Here is a 13,610-nt window from a genome sequence, read left to right as displayed (position 1 = left end):
ACATTTAGGCTGGGAGATAAGAGAACCAATAAATCACTTACCTCTCTCCTTCCAAGTTCAGACCCAATTCAGGAAAGGTACAGGAGCTGGGGTAATGGCAATCTACGTAACAGCTTTATTGCTGCTAACCTAAACCCATTGGCTCCCTGTCTCTTCTCTAGTCCCTTGGATCCTACTCTACAATAAGATTTGGTCTGCAGCACAGATACCCAACTAGCTGCCTCATACTCAAAAGCAAAATGTGGAACAATGGCTGTTAGGCCCTTGCCTCTCTCGTCAGATAAAGCACTGTTCTCTGAGTAAGACTGGAAAGAAAAACTAAAAACATTTCTCCAAAACTACCTCTCCTAATAGTGGAAGCTCTCACACAAACACTTCCCCAAATACTAAAATCAAACCTCTTTGTTTGGTTTTATTGGATATTTTGGGGATATTTATATTTGGAATTATTTATGAAATGATCAATGTAATCACTTAGAAGCACTAGAGATAATAAAAGACTCACTCCTGGCCGGTTCATTCAATGGTGATTATTTGTGCTGGTAATAGACACAATTGCTGTTTTATGCATTTCTCCCAAAATCAGGAATTCCCTACTGTCATCTACAGAGATAAGCTTTATATGCTGGCAGATAAATTCAAGCGGTGGTTAGCAAGTATTACACACATTTCACCAGTAACCTGGGTAGTCTGCTGCTCTTTGCAAATGAAAAAGTCATCTTGGGTATCTGCCACCCAAATTAAGTAACAGTTTTCAAGAGTAAAACTGGAATTTGGCAGCCCCTGACTTAAAACACTACTGCAAGTAACGTTCATTGAGTCACCAGAGGATGACAGTGGAAGTGTCAAATCAGCAACCAGATGACTTCCAGATCCAAATACATTTGCTTTATCTGTTTTTCTTCCTTATATTCTTTCCCACTGCTTCTGAAGTCATGTGTTTAATGTTATATAATCAACTAAGTCAGACTTTCCAACTTCTTTCTTAGTGAATTTCATCCCAGCTTTTGTGCATCTAGAATGCTTACTTAACTTGAATTTACTAAAACCAGTATCCCTAATCTCAGAACCACAGATCTCTGAAACAAGTGAAATAAACCAGTGTCTTGGATTACATTCAAAATGACTACTTTGGTTTCTTTTTTATTGTTGCATTTACTAAATTCATAAATTCAAATTAACATTTTAAAAGATCAAAAAAGATCAGATAGTCACCTTGTGCCATTCAAGGCAATTAAAAACATTAGATCAATGTACTATTTGTTCCTGAAATGAAATCCTCAGATCAAGGGCGAGTTCACTGAACATAGGACTCACCACATCCTATGTGTGACAGCCCACAAAGACCATGTATAATGAGGTATATGAACAGTGTCTTTTTCTTATTGTTTAATTTATAGAAAAAAATACATAAACAAAGATATGAATTTGCTAGGAACGCAGAAGATAAACAACCCAATCCACTAGAAAGTAGAAAGAGTTTCAGTACAAACTCATCATTTAAGAATGACTGTGTTGTGTGTTAGACACGGAGGTAGGTATTCTAATCTCTATTTTGCAGATTAGGAAATTGAAATCCAAGGAGGTTACATAACCTGCCGTAATAGCAAGTAAGTATAGAGCCAAGATTTAACTCCACGTTCTTTGATTTCAAAGCCCATGTTACGCTGACCATTATATAAGTCTGGTCATTATCAAGATGTTGTATGGCTCATTAAGTCGGATTCCCATTCTGTTTAATTATGCCAAAGGAGGAATAAGAAAGACGCTTTCAGAAGTGGTATAGACTTTGAGAATTAAGGCATATTTTTAAATATACAGCTGACCATATTGAAATATATAGATACTTATATATATCAAATAACTGACAGAAGCAAATTTATTTTTTGATACATATTAAGTCATTTAGTTTTCAATCAAGGTCATGGGAAAAATAGCCCACAGATGGAAATTTATTGAACATCTACTATGTCCCAGGAGCTTTATTCCTATTATCTTATTTAATCCTCATTCAACTTAATGCTACAATGCATTACAATTCTTATTTTAAAAAAACAGACTCAGTTATTAAATTACTTGACTAAAAATAGGGTGAGGGGAGAAAACAAGGTATTTAAATCTAGTTATTGCCTCCAACTCCTAAGCTCCAACATGCCAACAACCCCTAATAAGTACCAAATGAAATATAACACAAGCATGCATCTGCTTACAATATAATACCATAACTGGTTTAAGGCTAAAAAAAATTTTGTGGCAAAGAGCCAATTTAAAAATTACTTAAAGTATTTTCTGAAATAGGACTTTTTACTCCATTTTTAATGATGCAAATGATAAAACTATAATGTCTCTGCCATTTTTAAGAAAAGAAATAAGACAATTACATTTCATTTCAAAAATATAATAGCTGCCAAGGCAATATAATAAGACTAGACAGTATTTGATTAATTATTAATAAGTGGCACAGACCTGCGTTACCCAAAGTATGGCAATAAAATTTATATAAGGTGGCACAAATGTAGTTTTTACTTAAATTATTTTTTTAACTTGTGATTAGTTCTCTAATTATGGTCAGCAATATTAGTTTTCCCTTTTATAAAAGATTTACATTTCTTTTTAAGAGAATTTTCTCCCTGATTAATCATTTCAGAATACTATTTAATAGTGTTTACTAAGTGTGAACATAAGTATGAAAATCTTCGGACCTAGCAATTAGATCCCTACATATATACCCAACAGAAATATATACAAATGTACATGGAAATATAAACATAAGAATATATGGAAACATTTGCCATAGACTCAAGCTAGAAATTAACCAAATGGCTGTCAACAGCTGAATAGGTAAATAAATCAATATATTCATACAATGAGATATGAAACAGTAATTAAAACGACTCTACAAAGCATAGATGAATCTCACAAATATGGAGAGAAAAGAGACAGACATAATACCAAATATAATGCAAAGCTCCTAGAAAACAGTAAGCATTCAATGTATACTCGTTTGGTTTTTTAGTATCATTTGTGGTAGTATTGCTATCATTTTTATTCATTCTCTCAGTGCTTATGGCCAAATCCATCTTTCACTTAGAAGAAGCAGGTTATTGTCCTCTTGGGACACTTCACTATGCTGTTCTACAAGGAGGGATGCTGCTATGCTGACGATTAATGGCTTTATATCAGATGTTGTACTGAGTGGATTGACTAAGTTAAATTAGTACATATACCACTATGGCCTTTTCTAAAGATCCCATTAGACTGGTAAGACAGGCAGGGAAGATTTCCCTTTCTCTATCGTGTCTTCTTCTGCATCCCTTACACTAGAGAAGGAAAATCCAAGGTACAAACAAAAATCACAAATGATAACTCAGTTAATCCAAGTAGAAAGAAGAGAATCATAAGGAGCATAAAACTGACAAACAAGAAAGAAAATTAACAAAGCCAAACGGGCTTCAGAAGTTAACAAGATTAATTAATAGGAAGGCAGGTGAAGAAAAGAAATACAAAGGACCAAAAATGTTAGAGGAGCTATCATTACAAACCTATAGATATTTAAAAATAGTAAGGCAATATTATCAACAAATTTATTCAATAGTTCAAAAAACAAAGTCAACAAATCTTTTAAATCACATCTTACCAAATTCATAAAAGAAATTGAAAATCTGTTTAGCTCTATATTCATCAATGGAATTAAATTCTTCATCAAACATCTTTTGCAAGGAAAAAAGATGCAAATTGCTTCACTCAGGAAATCAAACACTTAAGAATGAAATACAAATTCTACACAAATCCAGAAAGTCAAACAGGAGGAAATATTCTCAAACTAATTTTTAAAAAACAGGAAAACCTTGACGCAAATACCTAACATACATTAAGAGAAAGAAATTTATACACCAATATTCTTCAGGCACATAGATTCACTCACACTTAATAGTAAACTGAATTCAACAAAGTACAAAAGTGTAAGACATCATCACCAAGTGACATTTACTCCAAGAATGCAAGGTTGGTTTAACATTTAATAAGGAAAAAAACCTCACTCTATAATTCATAACAACAGAATAACGTAGAAAACCCTTATGATATCTCTGGTGCACAAAAATCATTTGACAAAATTTAACTTCATTCATAATAAAACTTTCATCAGACTAGAAATAGAAGAAAATTTCTGTAATTTTAAAAAAGGATTTCTATGAGAAATAATGAAAGACCAGATATTTTCCACCTAAGATTGGAAACAAGATAAAAACATACAATCCTACCACTTGTATTTATTATGCTGGAATTCCTATTCAGTGCAATGGGCAGGGAAAATAAATAAAAGGCATAAAGCTTGAAAAGGAAGAAATAAAATTACTATTGTACACAGAAGATATAATAGTTTACATAGAAAATCCTCAAGAATATACAAAAAATACTAGAATAAATGAACTTATGAAGATCATGGAACACAAGGTCAACACACAAAAACCAATTGTACTTCTATATATTGCAGTAGCAAACAACTAAAAACAATGACTTTTTAAAAATATTTATTAAATTTATAGAGAGAGCATGAGCAGGGGGAGGGACAGAGGGAGAGGGACTATTTAAGCAGACCTCCTGCTGAGTGTGAGCCTGATGTGGAGCTTGATCCCATCATGAGCTGAGCTGAAACCGAATCCAATGTTAAACCGACTGAGCCACCCAGATGCCCCAGAAAAATAATGAATTTTTAATACCTCCTTTATAACAGTGTTAAACATAGAACACTTAAAATTAAGTTTCAAAACACACTGGGTGCCTGCGTGGCTCAGTCAGTTGAGCATCCAACTCCTGATTTTGGCTCAGGTCATTGTCTCAGGGTCATGAGATCAATCCCCAAGTCAGGCTACCCACTCAGCATGGAGTCTGCTAAGATTCTCTCCCTCTCCCTCTCCCCCTCCTCTCCACTTGCATGGAAAGACTTCAACAGCGAATACTGCACAACATTACTGAAATCAATTAAGACATAAATAAATCAAGGGCAATATCATGCTTTAGATTGGAAGACTCCACATTATAAATATGTCAATATTCCCCGAATTTATCTATAGATAAGATAGGTAAGATAACCTACAAATAATTTGGTTTGGATTTAGTCACAATCCAAATCAGCAGGCCTTTTTGCCAAATGGTCAAGTTGGTTCTAAATTGCATATGGAGAACAGTATGTACTAGTCCAAATAAGCTTGTTCAAAAACAATGTTGGAAGATCTATTGCCTGATTACAAGATTTACTATAAAGCTACAGTAATCAAGATGGGTTATTGATATTAAAAAAAAGACATAGATCAATGAAATAGTTCAGAGGAAAACACAAAAATATGGAATTTCTAACAAATGCTCTGAAGTTATTCAAAGGGAAAAAAAGAGAATCCTTTTTAATGGTACTATAACCTGATAAATACAAAGAAAAATGAACCTGACTCCTACCCCAGACCACAGGTAAGACTTACTTCAAGATGGATCATGGAGCTAACTATAAAAGATAAAACTCTGAATCTCCTAGAAGAAAACCTAGAATGTGATTTTTGTAACTCTGATAGGCAGCAATTTCTTGAGAAGCTATTTTTTTAAACCCAATAAACATGAAAAATAAAACTGTCAAATTGGACTCCCTCAAAATTAAAGATTTCTGGTTACCAAAAGATACAATTAAGAAAATGTAGAGGCAAGCCAGATTGGAAGAAAGTATTTGTTACAAATATATCTGAAAAAGACTTGAATCCAGGATATAGAAATTTCTATAAATCAAAAAACACAATTCAACGTATAAAAACTTGGACAAAGGTTTAAACAGACATGTATCCAAAGGATTAGGCAATAAGTTTATTAAAAAGGCATTCAGTATCATTTTCATCAGAGTAAAAGTCAATTAAAACCAAAATATGATACTATTTTGTACTCATGAGAACGGGCAAAGAGGTGTAACAACTAGAACTTTCTGACATTGGTAGTGAGGTTTGAATATGGTTTAACTACTTTGGAAAATTGTTTGGTAGTTTCTTAAAAGTTAAACCTACCTACCTGATGACCAAGAAATTCTTCTCTATTTACTGATGAGAAACCAAAACAGAGGTCCTCAAAAAGACTTGTAGGAGAGCTTTTGTAGCAATTTTATTTATAATAACCCCAAACTTGAAAGAATTCAAATATCCATCAACAGTGGGATGGAAAAAAAAATATGACATATTCTTACAACAGAATATTACAAAAAAAAAAAGAATGCACTACTGATACAAATAACATACAAGTCACTATCAAAATTATATCGAGCAAAAGAAGCCAGACACGAGAGTATCATTCCATAAAATGATGCAGGGATCGCAACAGCAGTTGCCTACAAGGGGGAGAATGATTGGAAGGAGCATGAAGAAACTTTCTCAGGTGGTGGAAAAGTATTCTATTTTTGTAAAGATTTGAAAGAGAGAGACCATGTGCACTCATTCCAGGGGAGGGGCCGAGGGAGAGAGAGGAAGAATCCTCATGCAGACTCCCTGCTGAGCACAGAGCCTGATGCAGGGTTTGCTCATAGGATCCTGAGATCATGACCTGAGCCAAAATCAAGAGCTGGCCACTTAAACAACTGAGCCACCCAAGTGCCCCAGAATGTATTATATCTTGTTTAAAGCTGTGGTTAAGCAAATGTACACATTTACCACATTTTTCTAATTTATACACTTATTATCTATGCATTTACCCTCAATGTTTTAATTTGATGAGAAAAATGTTAACCTGATTCTGATACTCAAAAAACTGAAAACTGGTACAAGGACTCTGAAAAGTCATCTGGCAATCCATACTGAAGCCAAATACATTCATGTACATAGATCTGGCAATTCCACTCCCAGGCATATAACCATCAGAGAGGAGTCAAAATGTTCACCAAATACATGTACAGATTTTTCACATTATTCATAATATCCCAAGCTAGAAATAATTCCTAGGCCTACCCAACAATGGGATGGATATATTGTGGTGTATTTATATAACTGTATTCTAAACTTCGATGAGAATAAAACTATTGTGGATCTCATGATGTTGAGTGAAAGGCAAAAAAAACCCCAAAAAACAAAACAAAAAAACTGTAGGATACCACTTCACAACTAAACAAAATCAATGTCTAGAGGTAAGAAGCAAGATAGTAGTTATATACGGGGGATATTAGTGACAAAGAACCATAGGGTGCTTTTTCTTCATTGGATTCTAGTTACATAGATACATTTACTTGTGAAAATTCACTAATGCCTAATGCATTTTATGTACACTATATTTCAATAAAAAGTTTAAAAATCTGTGGTAAACCAGATATATTCCATGCTTTGGTCATGACATGTCATTCAAAACTGTCATGAAACAATGTAGCATGAATTCATCTGCCTAACAGTAAAAGTGATAGAAGAGAGGTGTGATTTTTGAAATCTTGTTTGCCATCTACTTCAGAAATAAGTTTATTTTTATTTGAGCATCTGGGTATTTCAGGTGCCCCTGGGGCAAGACCAAAATTTATAGTTCTGTAGTTATATAGGCCACTTGTTTATACAGAGAATTTTATAGCTTAGTTCTCCAGGCTTATGTCAGTATTGTTGGAGTTTTCCTTCTTAATTATCCTCCGGGACTTCAGTGTGCACACAGATGTCAATTCAGATGGGCCAGCGTGTATCTTTCTGGAAGCAATGGACTCCGAGTTTTAACCAGATGGTTGAGGCAAGTTCCCTTAAGGCCAAGCTCATTTTAAACTTTGTCTATGGATTTAATTTGTGAAGAGGGTTCCATTTTCAATGTCTAATCTCATTTACCCAGTCATTAGCTCATTAAATTCCTTTCTTATAATATTTCTTTTTAATTTCATGATGAATGCCTAGATATAAGCATGAACTTTTTTTTAGGAATTTACTAGATGCAAAGCACTCTTCTAAATCTTTGATACGTAATTCATCTAATAATTACAATTAATCTGTGCAATAGGAACTATTAAAATTATCCTCATTTAAAATAAAGAAAAAATGAAACACAAAGAGGTTAAAAAAAGAAGAAGAAAAAGAAACTTGGCCAAGGTGACATGGAAGACAGACAACGCCGGGTAGGTGAGTTCCAGTCCAGTGTCTTTTCTTTTTTTTTTCCTACACTATATTATCTTTCATTCCTGTGTTCTCAGCCAGAATCCATGCAGAAAAATACCGAAAATAAATGTTTTAAATATGTTGCCAAACAGTTCTGCAGACCTTGTAGAAAGTATATACATTTGTGTTGCTTATAGACATTAATGGAGCTCTTTACATATTGATTTTTTTTATTATATTCAGTTAGCCAGCATATAGTACATCAGAAGTTTTTGTTGTAGTGTTCAATGATTCATTAGTTGCATATAACACCCAGTGCTTATCACATAGGTGTCTTCCTTAATACCCATCCCCCACCCCCTCCCTTCTGTAACCATCAGTTTGTTTCCCAGAGTCCAAAGTATCTCATGGTTTGCCTCCCTCTCTGATTTCTTCCCATTCAGTTTTCCCTCCCTTCCCCTGTAGTTATCTGCTCTATTCCTTATGTTCCACATATGAGTGAAACCATAGGATAATTGCCTTTCTCTGCTTTACTTATTTCACTTAGCATAATCCCTTCCAGTTCCATCCATGTCGATACAAATGGTGGATATTCATCCTTTTTGATGGCTGGGTAATATCCCATTGTATATTTGGACCACATCTTCTTTATCCATTTGTCTGTTGAAGGGCATCTCAGCTCCTTCCACAGTTTGGCTATTGTGGACACTGCTACTATGAACATTGGGGTGCACGTGCCCCTTTTTACTACATCTGTATCTTTGGGTTAAATACCTAGCAGTGTAATAGCTGGGTCATAGGGTAGCTCTATTTTTAACATCTTGAGGAAACTCCATACTGTCTTCCAGAGTGGCTGTAGCAACTTGCATCCCCACCAATAGTCTAAGAGGGTTCCCCTTTCTCTACAACCTTGCCAACACTTGTATTTTCCTGTCTTGTTAATTTTGGTCATTCTAGCAATTGTAAGGTGGTATCTCATTGTGGTTTTGATTTGTATTTCCCTGATGGCTAGTGATGTTGCTCTTAACATTAATGCATAAAGGTTAAGCATTCGTAAATGTGCAGAAAGTGTACTCAATTCTCAAGTTCAATTGCTGCAAATCTATATTCCACCTTGATCAACTTATTTATATATGCATAAGTCTCAGATTTCTTACATATAGTGTAGATAATAACAGTACCTAAATAATAGCATCAGCTTAAAGATTACATGAGATAATGCACGTAAAGCATTTCACACGGGCCTGGAACATATTAAGAAATTAATAAATACTAACCATTATCCTCATTTATGCTATTATATCATTATTACTGGGAATTAAAACCTTTGCATTATTTATAAAAGAGGCAGCTAGAAATTTGAGCATGGAGTCCCAGCAAAATTTCCTGAGGTATTAAAATATCATATACACTGTGGCTGGGTTTCTTATTTTAAAGTTCACCTATTGCCAGACCACCGCCTGCTAACAGAATGTCTGGAGCCTTTAGTCCTGTGCACCCAGGTCCTCCAACCACCATCAGTGTGATGACTCATCAAACAAAATGAAAAATCTTGGGGACCTATTTCCAGAGTTCACACTTTTTTTTTTTTTTTAACTTTTGTCCTTTGGATTATTTTTCAAATTCAGCAGAAATTAAAGACAAAGAACTATTGTTTGTCACAACTTAAATCACACCTTCTGCACAGATAATTCAACATGTACACTTATGTGTAAACCTGATATTCTGAATCTTCTTTCCTATTAACTTTACTTCTTTGAAAAACAACAGAAACACGTGTTACTTAGTCTTTGGATTAAAAGTAGGTGACACCGTGGACTTTTACTAGCTGTAAATGGTGTGCTCTTGGAAAATTCTCAGCCAACTTCACAGAAAATATAAACGGGACTGTTAGTAACTCTGGTGTATGGCTAGACAAAATCTGGAATTTATCTGCAGGCTCAAGAGCCCACTACGCACCAGTTATCAAAGAGCAATGACAATGGTATGGATAGTCAACATTTTCATCTTGCTGCTTTTTCTCTCCTGTTATTTTAAATTTCACTGAAAAGGGTAATAAGGCAGGTAAGTACATTTTTTTTTACACACCTTTTTCAAACAGTTTCCATAAATAGTGTCAAAAATGGCATCCCGGGTGCCTGGGTGGCACAGTCGTTAAGCCTCTGCCTTCGGCTCAGGGCGTGATCCCGGCGTTATGGGATCAAGCCCCACATCAGGCTCCTCCGCTAGGAGCCAGCTTCTTCCTCTCCCACTCCCCCTGCTTGTGTTCCCTCTCTCGCTGGCTGTCTCTATCTCTGTCGAATGAATAAGTAAAATCTTTAGAAAAAAAGAAAGAAACAAAGAAAAAGGAAAAAATGGTATCCCTTACTCTGGTATCCTATAGGCAGGACTGAGGATTAAAGAAGCATCCTGTTTTAACTGTTGTGATTATTATTAATACCAGCTGTTGGGTATAGGTAATACTCCAGAAACTGTGTTGTAGATCTACTTTATACACTTTAGTATATATTCCCCATAGCCATAATAGGTTATTATCATTAAACATCTGAAGTAACTAATACTCAGAAAAGATGTGTGGCTTTCTCAGATTGCTCAGAAGTAACTGGAAGAAGTGGGATGTGAACCTAGAACAGTCTGATTTCAGAGAATGTTTACCTTTCCCACTGACAATCTCATCTAAATTCTTTAAAACTGAAGTTTCGATATCTTTCATGTTGTTTGCATTAGAATAAGGGGCTCCTAATTTTGACCCATATGGTAATAAACAGATTCCTGTTTTTACTGTCCTGCTCCATTTGTCATTGTCTTTTGCTTAAGGTGCCACTAGTGCAATTCTCTTTCTTAACAGCCCCTAGAGAAGGTTATCATCTTGGGGTACCAGAGCAGTACTGCACACAGCCATGAAGCAAGGAAACCCCTCCCTCCACCTGTGTCACACATTATTGCCAAATGATTTAATCAACAGTGTTAGTCTACCTTTATGCCATAGCCTGTGTCTCACAGAACTCTTCAGGAAAAACTATCTTCTAGAGGTTATACCTCTAACCACTTTTTCCAAATTGGCCTAAACCAGCAGAAATGCCCCACGAATGTGGAGACCGACCCTCATAATGTTCCTTCTACTGCCTCAGATCCTCATCTTTTACAGGTGCTGTCCCTTAGCACTCTGTAACAAAAACCACCACACAAATCAGCAGTTAGTCTGTCTCTGGTCTAACCAAACAAGCCTGATTGCTTTATGCTTAGCAAAACCCCTCCATTCAATTCATGTTCCCAAAACTTAACATGGTGCTTGGTACAATACAGATAATTAAAAAAAAAAAAAAACTCAGTTAATTTTTTTTTGGATCAGTTGCATTGAATGCAACAGGAAGGATGCCATAAGTGAGAGCTACCCCTGGGGAATATTATGTGGATATGAAGATAAAGGAAAGGTACAGAAAGGACTGCACTTTTGGATCCTATAAGTTTAACTATGACGCCCCTCAACAAGACAGGGAATTCAGGAAGACGATCACATGTGTTGAGACATGAATGGTACAGTAGTGAGTTCATATTTGGATATGCTGATGTTGAGATGCCTGTGGGTCATTCGGGTGGGTAAGAATCCAACACACTTTGGAGCTTGGAATATAAGTCAACATAAGTCAGGTTGGGAAGAAGTAAACTCAGAGTCATTATCCCTGCAATATCATTGAAAGCTAGGGAGTAGATAACATGTCCAGAGGGATGGAAAAGCAGGAAGGTTAAGAACAGTGAAAGTTAAAAACCTAAATATCTCATCTTGTTGCAGTGTGCTCTCCACCAAGACTTTCAAAGGAAACATTTTTCCAACACTAATGTAAAGAACATATTAAATATTAAATGATTAGTGATGGAATCTTGGACATCAGTGAGTAGCCAGCCAGACTTCAAAATATACTCCCCCTCCTTGCCATTGAATTATATGCCAGCTAATCACCCCTCCTGCTGTATTTTTGCCCATAATACTTATCACCATCCGATGTACTACTTGTTTTACTTAGTACTTTTTGTTATCCTTATTTTTGAATAAGATTATAAGAGAATTTGTTTCTACCTTGTTTACTGCTTAGGACACCTTAGGTGCTCACCAATTATTTGTCATAAATAAGAAAAAAAGGAAAACAATAAAAATTGCTCTCTACCCTTGGGTGGCAGGTAGTACTGAAATACTATATAAGATTTAGCAAAACCATTTTGTCCTGTTTCATTTCAACTAGAGTGTTAAGGAAGGAGATAAACTTGTAGAAGCAGTTAAACCACATCTTATTAACACTGAGACATACAGTCAAAAGTCATTCTATTACACAGTTTCTTTATTCTAATAGAGAAGCTATCAGAACATAGATAAAGAGAATTAGCTGGCTTGTAATTAGACTTCTGGGACACTAAAGGATAACGTTTCAGTTTCAACAGCCTAGACTGAGTGCATTAAATATACCGTATTACATTGACAAAATGAAAAAAGTGACATTAGCATGCACTTAAGCACTACATGTTTGTTAAGAATTTCCCTGTTCAGTGGTGGTACAAGCTGGTTTACATAGTACTTCTGCAAAATATCCCATCATAATTCATAACACGGGTAGCAGACCTTCTTTGAAAAAACTGGCATTGTAGAAGCAATGCTTGTAATTGGTGATTATCCATGCTATTGACCCATGTGCTGAAATGTTTAGAAGCTGTTTCAGGTAATTCTAATACACTGATTTGTTGCTGATCATTTGGTCTTTCAGTTCAATATGGTTCTCTTTGAAAGGCACTGGGTTGGAGGATGATCAGACCATATTCTCTGATCTCATCACTCCCCAGGATTTATTCACTGATCATCTTCTCTTCAACCTCAGAATTCTAGGACCATACTTCCTTCCAGCAGCTTCAGGCATGTAGCCAATGGCATTTCAAGATAAAAAATCATTCAGAGAATACGCACCAAGAGCTCATAATGCTGGATTCCTCTTGCTGGCTTAGAATGTACCGACATTGGGTCAGAAGAGCTACATGTCTACAACCTCCACAGTTGTCAGCCCTGCCCAGGCCTTCAGGGCCCCTGTGCTCTCCATGCTTCTGTTTTGCTACCCACAGTCTTCACACACAGAGAAGCCAAACTGGTTTCCGTGTTCTATAAAGCCCTATGTGATCCACATATGGATTTCTCTCTCCTGTCTAAACCTCCTACAACAACACTCCTTTAGAACAGGTACCTCCAGCCTTCTTACTATTCCTCAAATTTGGAGAAACTCATTCTTGCTTCAGACATTTCTACATCTCTTGTTCCTCCTCCCTGAATAAGATTCTCACTACCTATTTTCCAATAGACCACGTTGCATAAATTACCCTTTTCCATCACTATTGCCCTGCCTTCTATGCCCTACCTCTGTATCAACCAATCTCAGGGGACAAGGTCTTTCATCTGCTGCTTCCAGTATGGAAGAAAGAGAGAAGAAAGAGAGAAAACAGGGAGAGAGGGATGGAAGAAAGAAAGGAAAAAAAGAGGAAAGAAGG

The sequence above is a fragment of the Ailuropoda melanoleuca genome, chromosome 7, assembly GCF_002007445.2.
Source record: "Ailuropoda melanoleuca isolate Jingjing chromosome 7, ASM200744v2, whole genome shotgun sequence".
NCBI lineage: Eukaryota > Metazoa > Chordata > Mammalia > Carnivora > Ursidae > Ailuropoda > Ailuropoda melanoleuca.
The sequence above is the reverse complement of the archived record's forward strand: the minus strand, read 5'-3'. Positions refer to the sequence as shown.